Below are 13409 nucleotides of genomic sequence, written 5' to 3'. Positions count from 1 at the left end.
GCCCCAAAGTAGCGCAACGCACAGAGAAAATGGCACGACGCACAGAGGAAAAAATTGCCAATTTGCTTCCGTTTCGCGAAATTTTGGGTCGCGACTTCTCCAAGTGGGCCCACTCATCTACACTTCGGTTTTTTGGCACCAAGGGCGGCATTTAAATAGTTTTCTCTCCATATTGGCTTCTATCCAAGTGGCGAAGGAAGGCAAATGGTCACCCAAAGCCAAATGTCATGTTTACAATGCTGCACCTGTAGCTAATGGTTGGCTCTCCATCTCCATTTCGCAATGATTCAAGTAACTCCCCAACCCTTGGGTGTTCTATCTCTTCCTCACACATTCTATATATTGTATGCAAGTTATTTTCAAAGGGTTGGTTGGCTTGTAACTTCTGGGAGACTGTGGGAAAGAAACTCTGTTTCTGCACTGTGTAATTTTGACAGAGAATTAATGAAAGGCAGCGGCTCTATTTCATGAGATTCTTGTGGTTGTGAGTGTAGCAAATGTATTTCTTATGTGTTCATATGTATTTAGTTATATTTCATAATTCATTTCATGCTCATTTCCAGTGAAATTTTCTGAGTGAGATTAGGTAGAATCCAATTTTTATTGCTCTGCCTGTGGGAAAATTTCATGTTTCAGTGTTATTCTTCTATTGAAAAGGATTCATGTCACTATGCCCTTTTCACTTTCTTCAGCAATATATTCATGCCGTGGTACCTCAAACTAAATTGTTACATTTTCCACCTACCTTGCCTCACAGAATAATCTGTGCCTTCATATTCAATTCTCTGTTCTTTGCTGAGCGCCGATCCCATAACATCCCAGAAGCTCGGTCATTTCATAAAATTGTTTCTAGAATCCCTATTCACTTACTAGCCTAAGGTAAACATTGTATTGTAAGTCATCTCAGACCGTTTTCGATCATTTATTCACTAAGTGTGATTCGGAGAGATCCCTCTCCTGCTCTGGTAGGGCTAGCTACCAGACTGAGCGTGGTTTGTGGTTACCCTAATTTTTGCCTTCCTTCAGCCTAAGGCAGATTTAGGTGCTAACAGAATGCATGAGACAATTTCTAGATATATCAAAGGGTGTACTATGTGTGCTACAAGCAAGCCCAGTAATAGAAAATTAGGCTTGTACACTCCACTCCCAATTCCTTCTCGTCCTTGGGAAAGTGTTTCCATGGATTTTGTTGGGGGATTGCCAAAGTCTAGGAAAGGTCATGATTATTTGTATGTAGTTGCGGACAGGTTCGGTAAAATGTGTATTTTGATACCATGTAATAAGTAGGTTACAGTTGAACAAACAACAAAGTTATTCTTTCAAAATCTGTGGGTTCATTTTGGGTTACCCACTTCTATTTTATCTGATCGAGACTCTCGATTTGTTGGGAAGTTTTGGTTAAGTCTATGGGAGTTAATGGAGACCAGATTGAAGAAAAGCACAACATTTCATCCACAGACAGATGGTCAGATAGAAGTGGTCAACAGGACAGTGATCCAGTTGCTCAGAGGCTATTGCAGCAAGCATCCCAAGCTTTGGGATGAGCATTTGTGTTATGTGTAGCATGCTTACAACCGTGCCAAACACTCTTCTACTCATAGATCTCCTTTTAAGACTTGTTTTGGTTTTATACCAAAGTCTCCATTTGATTTTGTCTTTGGTAAAGACATAGCAGTTGATGGACACGGTGATGTGGACAAAGCAACTAAGTTCATTGAACAAATCCAAGAAATTCACCAGGCAGTACAGGAATAGTTGGAAAGAAGTCAAGCCAAGTAAGGACAAGACATGATAAGCATCGAGTTGAGCATAGTTTCCAAGTTGGTGATTAAGTCTGGCTGTATATCAACAAAGACAGAATACAGGGTGAAGGTAAGAAGCTTAAACCAATAAGTTATGGAACTTTCAAGATACTTGAAAAATTTGGTGAAAATGATTTTCACCTTGATTTACCAGCTTATATGCAGATCTATTTAGTCGTTAATGTTGAAACTTGAGATTGTATGAAGCTTCAATGATTGAAGATCCTGAAGAGCAAGGTTAGTTGCCTTCTATTGAGGATTTGTTGCTTGAGTATCTCAATGAGTTGCAAGAGGAAGTAATTCTAAACAGAAATGTGAGAAATACGTGTCGAGGGGATGTTGAGTACTTGAAAGTAGGACTCAAGGGTTCAAATCCAAGCAAGGCACGATGGATAGAAATTGGACAAGTGAAGGAACAGTATCCTCACTTGATCGATGCCTAAAACCAACTTTTGGTGGTCCAAAATCTTTTTAGTGGGGAGGCGTGATCCAAAATGGATCCTAAACCTCTAAAGTCTTCAAATATCGGAAACAAAGTATCGAAGCAAAAACGCTAAGGAATGGCGGAAAATAGAGATTGCAGGGAAAAATAGTGAAGAATGGTGGAAACCAAAGAATGATGTATCACTGTATTGGAGCCGTTGGATCTGCCAGATCAACGGTCGGGATTGAATCAATGAGATCGCATCAGGAGAAGCCAGCAGATCGCATCGGGAAAGGCCAGTGGAGTGTATCGGAGGTAGCTTTATAGGAATTGCGATCAGCGATCCAGCGATTAAACATGAGCCGTCGGATCAGGCACGCAGATCCAACGGTGGATATTGCATCGCAATAATCAAAGACGACTTAACCGCAGGCCCAAAGACCATGTGATATGCGATTTCTATTTTATCGCATCGCAAAAGGAAGAAGGACTAAGACCCAAGGCATTATGGAAGGCTGATGCACGATTGCGATATTGATCGCATCGCAAAGGGGAAGGACCATTGATCAGCCGCAATACTATCGATGCGCCGATCGCTGATGAGGTCGATCAGAGTGATCGAAGATTAGGAAAACAATACAAAGGAGCATTAAACCATTGTGACCCGAAAGGATAATAAGGTAGGCTTTATGAAATGTGAGTTCCGACTCAAAGCTTCGTGGTCGGATTTTTCGATGTTTCCAATGTATTTTCTGAGTGTTGTTATGTTTGAACTAAAAGATCTATTTCAGGATTTTTCTTATGAAGAAAGGTCAGATGGTCGAGTTCATCGTGCCCACTGGTCCTTTCATTCAAACTATTTCTATTATGAACAATTGTGCTACGTTATAAGCGGTAATGATGTAACAAAACGTGTTATAAAAACACGAATAAAACATAATAGCAAAGGGAGTTCAGCAGTTCAGAAGTGAACAGAGAGAGACTGTGCCAAACAGACAGAGAGATAGAGAGGTAGAGTACAGAGGTGGAAAGCTGAGCAGAGTAGAGCCAGAGTGGTTGTGAAGCCATCCAAGGGGCCTGGAGGTCATGACACTTTGTTTGAAGTGTAAACTCTGTGTATTGCCAATGACTATTGTGTTGAGACTTAGTTTTTGAGTTCACAATTGTAATCTCTATTTTGAAGACATAATATAGAGGTCGCACTGAAAGCTTGGACCAGGAGACGTAGCTAGGAAGTCTGCTAAACTCCTTTATCATTTGGTTGTGTTGATATGTGTTTATTTATGTCTTTTAACTATTGATTGTCTATATTATTCGCAATCTTATTGATCCATTGCTCTAAGTAATATAGGTATTTCCTGTACGGAACTTTGTAATACCTTCGTTTCTATTTAAGATTGCATTTCAGATCACTTTTGGATACAGTCTGAAAGTGTCCCACTTATGATAAAGAAATGTATTCCATTGTATAGGAATGTTGTCAATGGAAGCATTACATTCTAGGGAAGGAAAAGGTAATCCACATAGACCATGGGCCCCTAAATTTCATATAGACACAAGCAAAGTTTCAGAATGATTGCCATCATAAATGGTTCACATATCTACAATAGTTCCATTTGAACATCAAGTACAAGAAGGAGAGCACCAATAATGTTGCATATTGTCTCAACTGACAATGGTTTATGGTGTCGAAAACTATGATTGACTCTTATGGACACGAGACTTTGGGGTACCCACGTCTTTACAAGAGTGATCTAGAATTTAGAAGCACATATCAGATGCCTCTCAAAGGCAATCAAGTTATAGATTTCCACCTCCAGGGCACACTATTATGCCACCTGGGACACCTCTGTGTTCCTGCAAGAGACCATGACAAGATGATTTTGGAGACGCACTATAGTCGGGTCGCTGGATATTTTGGAGTAGAGAAAACAATGACAGTGCTAGAGAAGTATTTTTATTGGCCGAAACTTCGATAGGATATTGGGAATTACATCAGATTCTGGCACTGCCTGCACCATTTCTAAACTGAAAATCAAGAACCAAGAACTATATATTCCTTTTCCTAATCCTAGTTGTCCTTGGGAATACATCTTCTTGGATTACATGTTAGACATTCCTTCTAATAAGCATGGCAATGACTGCATGTTTTTGGTCATCAACAGTTTCTTTAAGATGACCATTTTAATGACCTGCAATAAAAGTATCACAGTATAAGTCAATACTAAGCTCTTCTTTGAACAAGTGTGGGTACACTTTGGGATCCCACAGTCCATTATATCATATCAAGACAACAAGTTCGTGAGTAAATTTTGGTCGAGCCTCTAGTCAACGTTGGATACCAATCCCACTAAGTCCACGACCTTCCACCCCCAAAATGATGGCCAAATAGAGTTCGTCAATAGGATGATCATGCACATTTTGCATGTGTAAAACTTGAAGCATCCATGCCCATGGGATGAAATCATCCCCTATGTCTAGCATAGCTACAAGAGAGCTCTCCATAGCTCAGCTGGACACAATCCCTTTCAGGTGGGGTTGGGATTCGAGCCACTATGTCCCATTGATGTGGTCATACCATTTGTATCTACTTAGGAATATTCGGCTCATGTCCAATCTGAAGCTGACATTGCTAACAAATTCTTTGATCACATTCATCACATCCACCAACAGGTCCATGACATATTGGAGAGGGAAAATTCTAAGTAGAAGAAGTGTCATGATCAGTATCGGGTGCCACACAAACTCTAGCTGAGTGAAAAAATGTAGTTACATTTGCAGAAGAAGCGCCTCCCTGGGCCCCACCGCAAGATTTTCCCACTCTGATATGGGTTGTAGACCATCACGAGGGTTGTAGGGGATAATTCCTTCAAGCTCAAAATTCCACTATTCCTTATGTTTCACCTAATATTCAAGGTAGACTGGTTGCTACCATACTTTCACCTATTGTTGGACACATCCAACATTGTTGAGTAACTGACAACAATAGAGATCAACCCAAGAGGCATCGAATAGGCCAAAATTGATAGGATCATTGACACACATATTAATAAGACTCTCTAGTATAGGATCCAACTATATCAAGTTGTCAAAGTAGGCTAACATGTTCACCATGGCAAGTGGTTCATCAGGGACCATGTTCAACATAAATTTCCTCACCTCATTGAGGCTCTGCATGCAATGGAAACGATTTATTCTTAAAGAGGGAGGACTGATCTAGGTGGATATTGGTGGCCACCTACCTATTCCACTTAGACCTCTATTTGATTTCATCAGTTTCCTTGAATATAGCAAGGTTTGCTATTTTTAGCATTTTTTAAGGTCCTGAACATCTAGAGTTGTTTTGACCCCCTAAAAGGCATTTTCTTGAGATTAGTAGCCAATTCATAGATACTTGGAGAGATATTTCCAACAATGTCTCCTATGTGTAAAAATAAGATCATATGACCAAGTTACAACCCCATGAAGTTGGCTACACAATTAACCCCAACGAGGCCCACAATCTCTTGGTGTTCCATTTCATAGGGCTAGGGTTTTGGTTGTTTAGGGTTTCCCTTTGTTGTTTAATAATAAAAAGGCCCTTGAGCCTCATTTTAACATAGTTCAGAGGCATGTAGCTGCCACATCTCTTCTTAGAGATAAGCTACCATCACCCGAGATAGTTTATTTCTATTATGTTTGTACACATCTTTAAGTTCATTGATATTATTGAAATGAAGATTTGTTTCTGCTCCATATCTATGTTTATGTTTATATCTGTATTCTGTTGCATTATTGCATAATTATGTATACGTGGTATAAGAGTGAAATTCTCTTTCTGTACTTTTCTTTTCATGTCCCCAACGAGGTTAGGGTATAAGGAGATAGGGCTCAAATTGGTTGAACCTTTGGAAGAACAACCTTGCAAACCTTCACGGCCTCCCATGGCAGAAGAAAAGAAAGACGAGGGAGAAGGAGATCGTTTCAAAATATTTCTTGAGGAAGCCCAAGAGTGATAGAGGAACATGATGATGGATCATTTTTCTTAGATCCTTTAGTAGATTCCCACACGTGAGGCATCTTCATTGAGTAGCCACTCTGGAGGTGCCACTGCCTTTAAGTTACAAGTCAACTTTGAAATTTGAAGGCCAAATAGATGCAGATGCAATATATAGATGGTTAAATATGTTGGAATGATATTTTTCAGTTCTTGATTTTTCCAATCGAGAAGATATTAGTTTTTCACTCCTTAAAGCCGCCCCCCTTTCAAAGACTAGTGGGAAATCTACTGGAAACAGAAGGACGAGAGGGAACCCTCACTTTTTTTAGCTACACCCACATGGAATTCATTCCAAGACTCCATAAAGTAACAATATTACCCTATCAGGAGATATGAATATAAATACATAAAGTGGACCACGCTGCTGTAGAGAAGGGACCAAGACGTTCTGGAGTTCACAAATATTTTTTCATACCCTTCGCACAAAGTTTGGTATCAAGGATTATTAGTGGCATTTGGTACTCAAGTATCGCAGGTGTCTACACAATTACATCCTGAATGAGATGGAGTTCCTAGACATCTCCTCTCTTGGACTCGCCTATCGATACATTATCAAGATCGAGAAAAAAATTAAAGAGAAGAAGTGAGACTTTGGATTTGCAAATCCAAACCAAGGGAAAGTTGCCCCCAAACCACAGAAAAAAGGACAAAGCCAAGGCACGACGAACCAGAAAAATGTGCTAAAGCCACAAGAAAATAACATGATGAAGACAAATAAGGACATGGGTAAATGGTGTGAGTCCCATAAGATCCCCACTCACAACACCGGTGAGTGTCAAGACAAGCAGTCACTGGTGGCCAAGCTGAAGGATTCTGAATCAAACACATATTCTAACTCTGAGTCAGCACCAGATAAGGGAAATGACAAAGGGAAGTAGATTATTGATGCAAAGCCCAATTCTACCATTACCGCCACCATGATCTAAAATATCAAGCCCAAAGATCTAGAGGAGGTGGAGCGTCTCTTTAACTCATAGATGTGGGTGAAGGATTCTCCGTTGCATTTCACTGTTGATAGTGGAAGCCAAAATAAACTCATTTTAGAAAATGTCGTGAAGCGGTTTGGCCTACCAACTACATCACACCTGAAATCATACACCATTGGGTTGCTTCACCAATGACAATATCTCCATGTCAGCCAATAGTGCCACCTTCCCTACATTATCAAGCCCTTCATAGATGAGGTACTTTGTGATGTTTCTCCTCTTGAAGTTTGTGATGTATTATTAGGCATGCCATACTCGTGGAAGCATCATGCTATGTATGAGCCTAGGCCCGATGATGAGCCTTGGTATTGCAACAAGAATGTTGCAACTCCCAAGGCTACCGACTTTAATTATCAACCCGGGGTTCGTACAAACTTAAGAGGTGTCAGCACTATATGTGCAACATAAAATGTATCCTTCCTTTGCTATCATGATGTAATGGAGTGCATGTAATGAAGTCAAATCCTAAACTAATTGCATAAAATGAAATGTTCGAAATGGAACCTTAACATAATGCAAGAAACAAAGTACAAGGAAAGAGACGGCAATTTAATGCTAAATCACACCATTTCCTAATTAACTGCCAAGAAACTATGCTTTGCAATAACGCTAAATCATCATGAACCAAATGCTACTATCTAAGCATGGAAGTAATAAGCATCAAGCATCACTAATGTCCAAGTAAAGGGACTGAAATAAATTTGTTTTCGTCTTTTTGTCTTTTCATGCAAAATAAAGTATACAAACTAATTTCCTTTGGTGATGTGGTAGGTGAATCAAGGATGTTGGAGGTTGGATGGAAGGGTTAGGAGATGGTTGGATGGTGTGGGAGACCCTTGGGAGGATTTTGGTGACTTCCTAGAGGTTTTATCTCAATTCGGCCTCAAAACAGGCCATTTCAAGAAAAACTACAGGATGATCCTCTAGGAATTACAATGAACCTACAAGATACAGCCGAGAGAAAAATGTGAGGTGTTGGAGGTTATGAAAGGCATAGGAAAGGTGTTTGATGGGTGGAATGGAGTGGGAAAATTCCTAGGATCACTCAAAACTCAAAACCAAAGTTGGGAGATGGATGGATTCGCTCAAAAAGCTTGGAGAAGTTTCCTTGTGAAATGATGAAATTGGTGAGGGTTTAATGACCAAGAAAATAAAATCCAAATTGGATGGGAAAAATTTTGTTATTAACTAGGATGTATTAGGTCCCTATTCCAAGTGTAATCACTCAAAAAGTCCTATGTTAACCCATGTAAAAAAAATAAAAAACATTACTAGTCGAAAATCTAGAAATTTGAGAACTGGTGAGCTAGTAAATCTAAGAAATGCCTAACCAAATCAAGTGAAAATGAAATGGGGTGATTTTTTTTATGAACTAGAAATTTTTTTTGATCTAATTCAAGTGTAATAAATTCGATTGAAGCTCGTTAGGGTGCTGTAAAAAATAGCATAAATTCATTGTTCTTTGCTAAAAAGGAAGTCCAACAATCTAGATTTGGGAATAAGAAGATTAATCCAAGCAGCTCAATGATTACTATGAACTTAAAAAGCTTTTACAAGGATGAAATAAAGCTTGTGATCCTACAAAATAACTTTCATTAACCATTTAACTCAATCCTACAATAAGAAATCATTAATACTAAATGCAAAAGTATAAAGAAATTAAAACTAGAGATGCATGCGAATAAGAAATGAAAAAAAGGAAAAAAAATGATACAAATGGGCTCTGAGGTTCTTGGGATGGCCAAGCCCAAGGAAAATCGGAGACCTATGGAGGAGAACAATATTTAGAAGCTAAACATGACACCAATCTTCATTATTTTCATCAATAGAATTACATCCCTGCAAGAAAAATACAATGGAGCTGCAAAAATACAAGCTCTCTCCACAATTACACTAAATGAAAAATATCTCTCTAGAGGAAAATTTGAATTGGTACTTATACAAACTTATTAGGAATCATTCCCCATGAATGGAGGAAGCTTTCCCCACCAAAATACCTTGATTAGTGGATCTAGTCCCCAATACTAGGAATTTGCATTAAATGGCAGGGAACACATTCCTAGATTTTCTCAATCATTCCCTGGAGGAAAATTCGAGTTGGTACTTATAAAAAATGATTAATAATACTTCCCCATGGATGGAGGAAACTTTCTCCACTGAAATCCCTTGATTAGTGGATATGCTCCCTTGATTGGTTGATCTGCTCCCTTGATTAGTGGAACACATTCCTATATTTTCTCAATCATTGGAGTTCCACAATTTGTGCGATAATTCCATAATATCTTGTTGAATTATTATTTATTATTGATCCTCCAGTAGTAGGGAACAAGTCCCTAAATTATCTCCTCCTCCAAATCTTCATAATCTGCCTAATATTCTCATAATATTCTACAAAAAATAAATAATATTAGGCACAAATATTCAATTATTCATAGACATTCCTAATGAATATATTAAAGTTAAAAATAAATTATCTAATGCAAAAGGAGAGGATTAATGTGTTTAAGGATGGTCATAGGCATTAATTTATGTTTTAAATTAGAGGCACGGGCCTTAATTTATGTCTAATTTAGAAGCCCATCACCTGACACTATTATTATTACTTTGGGTGATGAGTTATATAGGATACTAGAGGTAGCACTGACTACTACCATATCTTTGATCTCTGTGAAGCAATGTAGTAAGATCATTTCCCAAACAGAGAAATTTGTCTTCCTTATGATTTTCCCTCAACACAGGAAGAATATTGTGGCCACTTGCATGACCTCTAGATAGAGCTCATTTTCATGGTAGCAGTAGATGGACAAGATCATGGACAAGTATAGGGACATCTTCACCTCACCCATAGGGGTACCCCTTCACTGTTAGGTCAAGAAACCATTGATGTAAACCTAGACACACCGCTACCTAACGAACAGATCTACTAACCTTTTGTTCTGAAGAACAATCAAATTAAGAGGCAAATTCATGAGCTATTGCAAAAAGGGCACATGAGGCCAAGTTCATCACCCTGTGGGAGCCCGATCATGTTGGTACAAAATAAAGACGTCACCTAGAGAATTTTTATTCACTATCGAGCGCTGAATAGTATCACTGTCCATAATAGGTAATCATTCCCATGGATTGATGACCTTCTAGATGATCTCAAGGGGTCCAAATAGTTCAACAAGATTGATTTGAAGTTCGATTATCACCAAGTTCCAATCAAACCATCTAATGTGTGGAAGACCGCCTTTAAATACAAGGATGCCCTTTTTGAATGAATGTTCATGCCTTTTGGGTTGACGAATTCCCTCGTAACCTTCATGAAAATGATGGACAAGATCTTAGAGCCCTTCACGAAATAATTCATGTTAGTGTACCTGGATGACATCCTGAGCTTCATTCAGATTTTGGAAGAACGCATACACCATATCTGATACATCCACCAAACCCTGCGACAACACAAATTGTGTGCCAATTTGGAGAAATGCACTTTTGGTATGACCTAGGTTCAATATTTGGGGTACATAATTGATGAACAAGTTGTACGTATGGACCTAGCCAAGAAACAATTTATTCGCGATTAGCGAGCCCCAATCACTCTAATAGTGCTCCACAACTTTCTGGGTCTCCCCAATTTATATCGTAGGTTCGTGTTGGGATTCTCTCATATCCCTTGGCCTTAGAGTCAAATCACCAAGGGCAGAGTGAAAGAAAATTTATTTTGGTATGAATCCCAACATAAGGTATTTGTCTATTTGAATCATTGACTCTTCTCCGCAATGGTGCTCAGATTACCAAATCTACAAGAAACATTTGAAACTGAGACAGATGCCTGCAACTATGCTATTGGTGCAGTTCTTACCTAGTAGGGGAATTCAGTGGCATACCACAATGAGACACTTTTAGATATAGTTTTAAAGTATCCCACTTATGACAAAGATATGTATTCTAGTCTTACAATGGAATCATAACATTACGGGGAAGGAAACAGTCATCTGCACAAACCATCGACCCCTGCAGTCCATACAGACACAAGAGAAATTGCAGAACGATCGCCATCGCGAATAGTCCACATATCTGCAATAGTTCCATTTGAACATCAAGTACAGGAAGGGTAGAACCAATAATGTTGTAGACTGTCTTTTTCGACCACCGGTTATGGCATTGACCACTGTGCTTGACTCTTGTGGACACGAGACTTCGAGGTGGCTGCATCTTTGCAAGAGCGGTCTAGAATTCAGAAACACATATGAGATTCTCCTAGAAGGCAAGAAAATTATGGATTTCCACCTCCAGGGCGCATTGTTATGTCACCTCAGACACCTTTGTGTTCATGTAAGTGAGTGTGCCAAGATGATTTGTGAGGCACACTACAGTTGGATTGTTGGACATTTCAGAGAAGAGAAAATAGTGGCAGTGTTACAGAAGTATTTTTGTTGGTCGAACCTTCCAAAATATGTTAGGAAGTACATTAGATCCTACACTGCCTATGCCATTTCCAAACTGACAATCAAGAAGAAAGGCCTATATACCCCTATTCCTACTCCTACTCAGCCTTGGGAATCCATCTCCATGAATTACATGTCTGACCTTCCTTATACTAACCATGGAAACAATTGCATGTTCGTGGTTGTCAACATATTATCTAAGATGGACATTCTGGAGACATGCAAGAAGAATATCACAATAGAAGCCACTACTAATCTCTTCTTTAAATGAGTGCGGATACACTTTGGGATCCCCCAATCCATTATCTTAGATCACGATAGTAGGTTCCTGAGTAAATTTTGGTCAAGCCTTCGTCGATGCTAGATAACAAGCTCACTAAGTCCACAACCTTCAACCCCCAAATTGATGGCCAGACAGAGGTTTTCAATAGGATGATCATCCACATTTTTCACATGTACAAATCAAAGAATCCACACACATGGGATGAAAGCCTCCTCTATGTCCAACACAACTACAACAGATTTCTCCATAGCTTAACTAGCCACAACCCCTTTCAGATGGGGTTAGGATTCCAACCACTATCTCCCATTGATATGGCCACACCATTTGTAGCTACTCAGGCAGATTTGGCTCATGTCCCTTCCGAAGTTGACAGGGCTAACAACTTGATTGAGCGCATTAAACACATCTGCTAGCAGGTCCATGACATATTGGACAGGGCCAATTCTAAGTACAAGTAGCGTCATGATCAACATCAGGTGCCACACAAGTTCCAGTGGGAGACAAATTTTGGTTACATTTGGAGAAGGAGTGCCTCACTTGGCCCCACCACAAGCTTTGCCCGCTCTGATATGGGTTATACACCCACACCAAAGATGTCGGGGACAATGCCTTCGAGATCATCATTCCATTGTTCCTTGGCCTTGTTGTTGGGAAAAGTATCCAATACGGAATGACCCTATCCCACTCTAAGGGTGACAGTACCTCAGCAACAACTGAATACAAAGCTATTCAAGATTACTTCTTTATGAGATGAGAGAGAGAAGAGAAAAGGGATCCACTAACCGTTATCTTCCGCTAATGGTTGATCCAATCTTCCCTCTTTGCTGCTTGCTCCTGGCTCTTTGCTCTTTCACCGGCCCAGCTACACAAAGATCCTGTAAAAGCACAAGGAAAGGAAACTACAAGAAGCATACATCCATAACTGATTCAAGGATTAGAATAAATCAAATATACAAGCATCAATTCACCATAGAGATACATGCATATAGAAGAACCTCAAATACTTTATTAATGGAAGAAGTAAAGTTCTGAGAGTGTTACAACCATAAGAGGCCCAATCCAGCAACACCTCCCAGCAGAAAGAAATCTCCTCTTCACCTCCTTCAAAGCAATCACCCAATAGTTCTATACACAAACCAACAACACTTCCTTACTTGCACAAAATTCCAGCCTCCCTAAACCTCATGAGAGAGCTCTATATATAGGAGATTTAGAGAAAGGATGAGTCAGCTTGAGGCTGGCATGAAGCTGACTAGTGTCCTCTCCCACTTCAGTTAAACTTCAGTTCTTGAGTCCACTTGGAGATTCTTGCTTCCACTTGGAGATCAAGACCCTCTTACTCATCACAAGGTGAATTCCTTGACCCAAGTGTCAGTTTTGAAGCTTCCTGGGAAATTGACACCTTGCAGAATGACTGTGCCACTTGGCCAATCTCGCCCAGC

The sequence above is a fragment of the Pinus tabuliformis genome, chromosome 7, assembly GCF_031772625.1.
Source record: "Pinus tabuliformis cultivar Carrire ecotype Pingquan chromosome 7, CPIR1, whole genome shotgun sequence".
Classification (NCBI taxonomy): domain Eukaryota; kingdom Viridiplantae; phylum Streptophyta; class Pinopsida; order Pinales; family Pinaceae; genus Pinus; species Pinus tabuliformis.
This window is presented reverse-complemented; position numbering follows the sequence as displayed.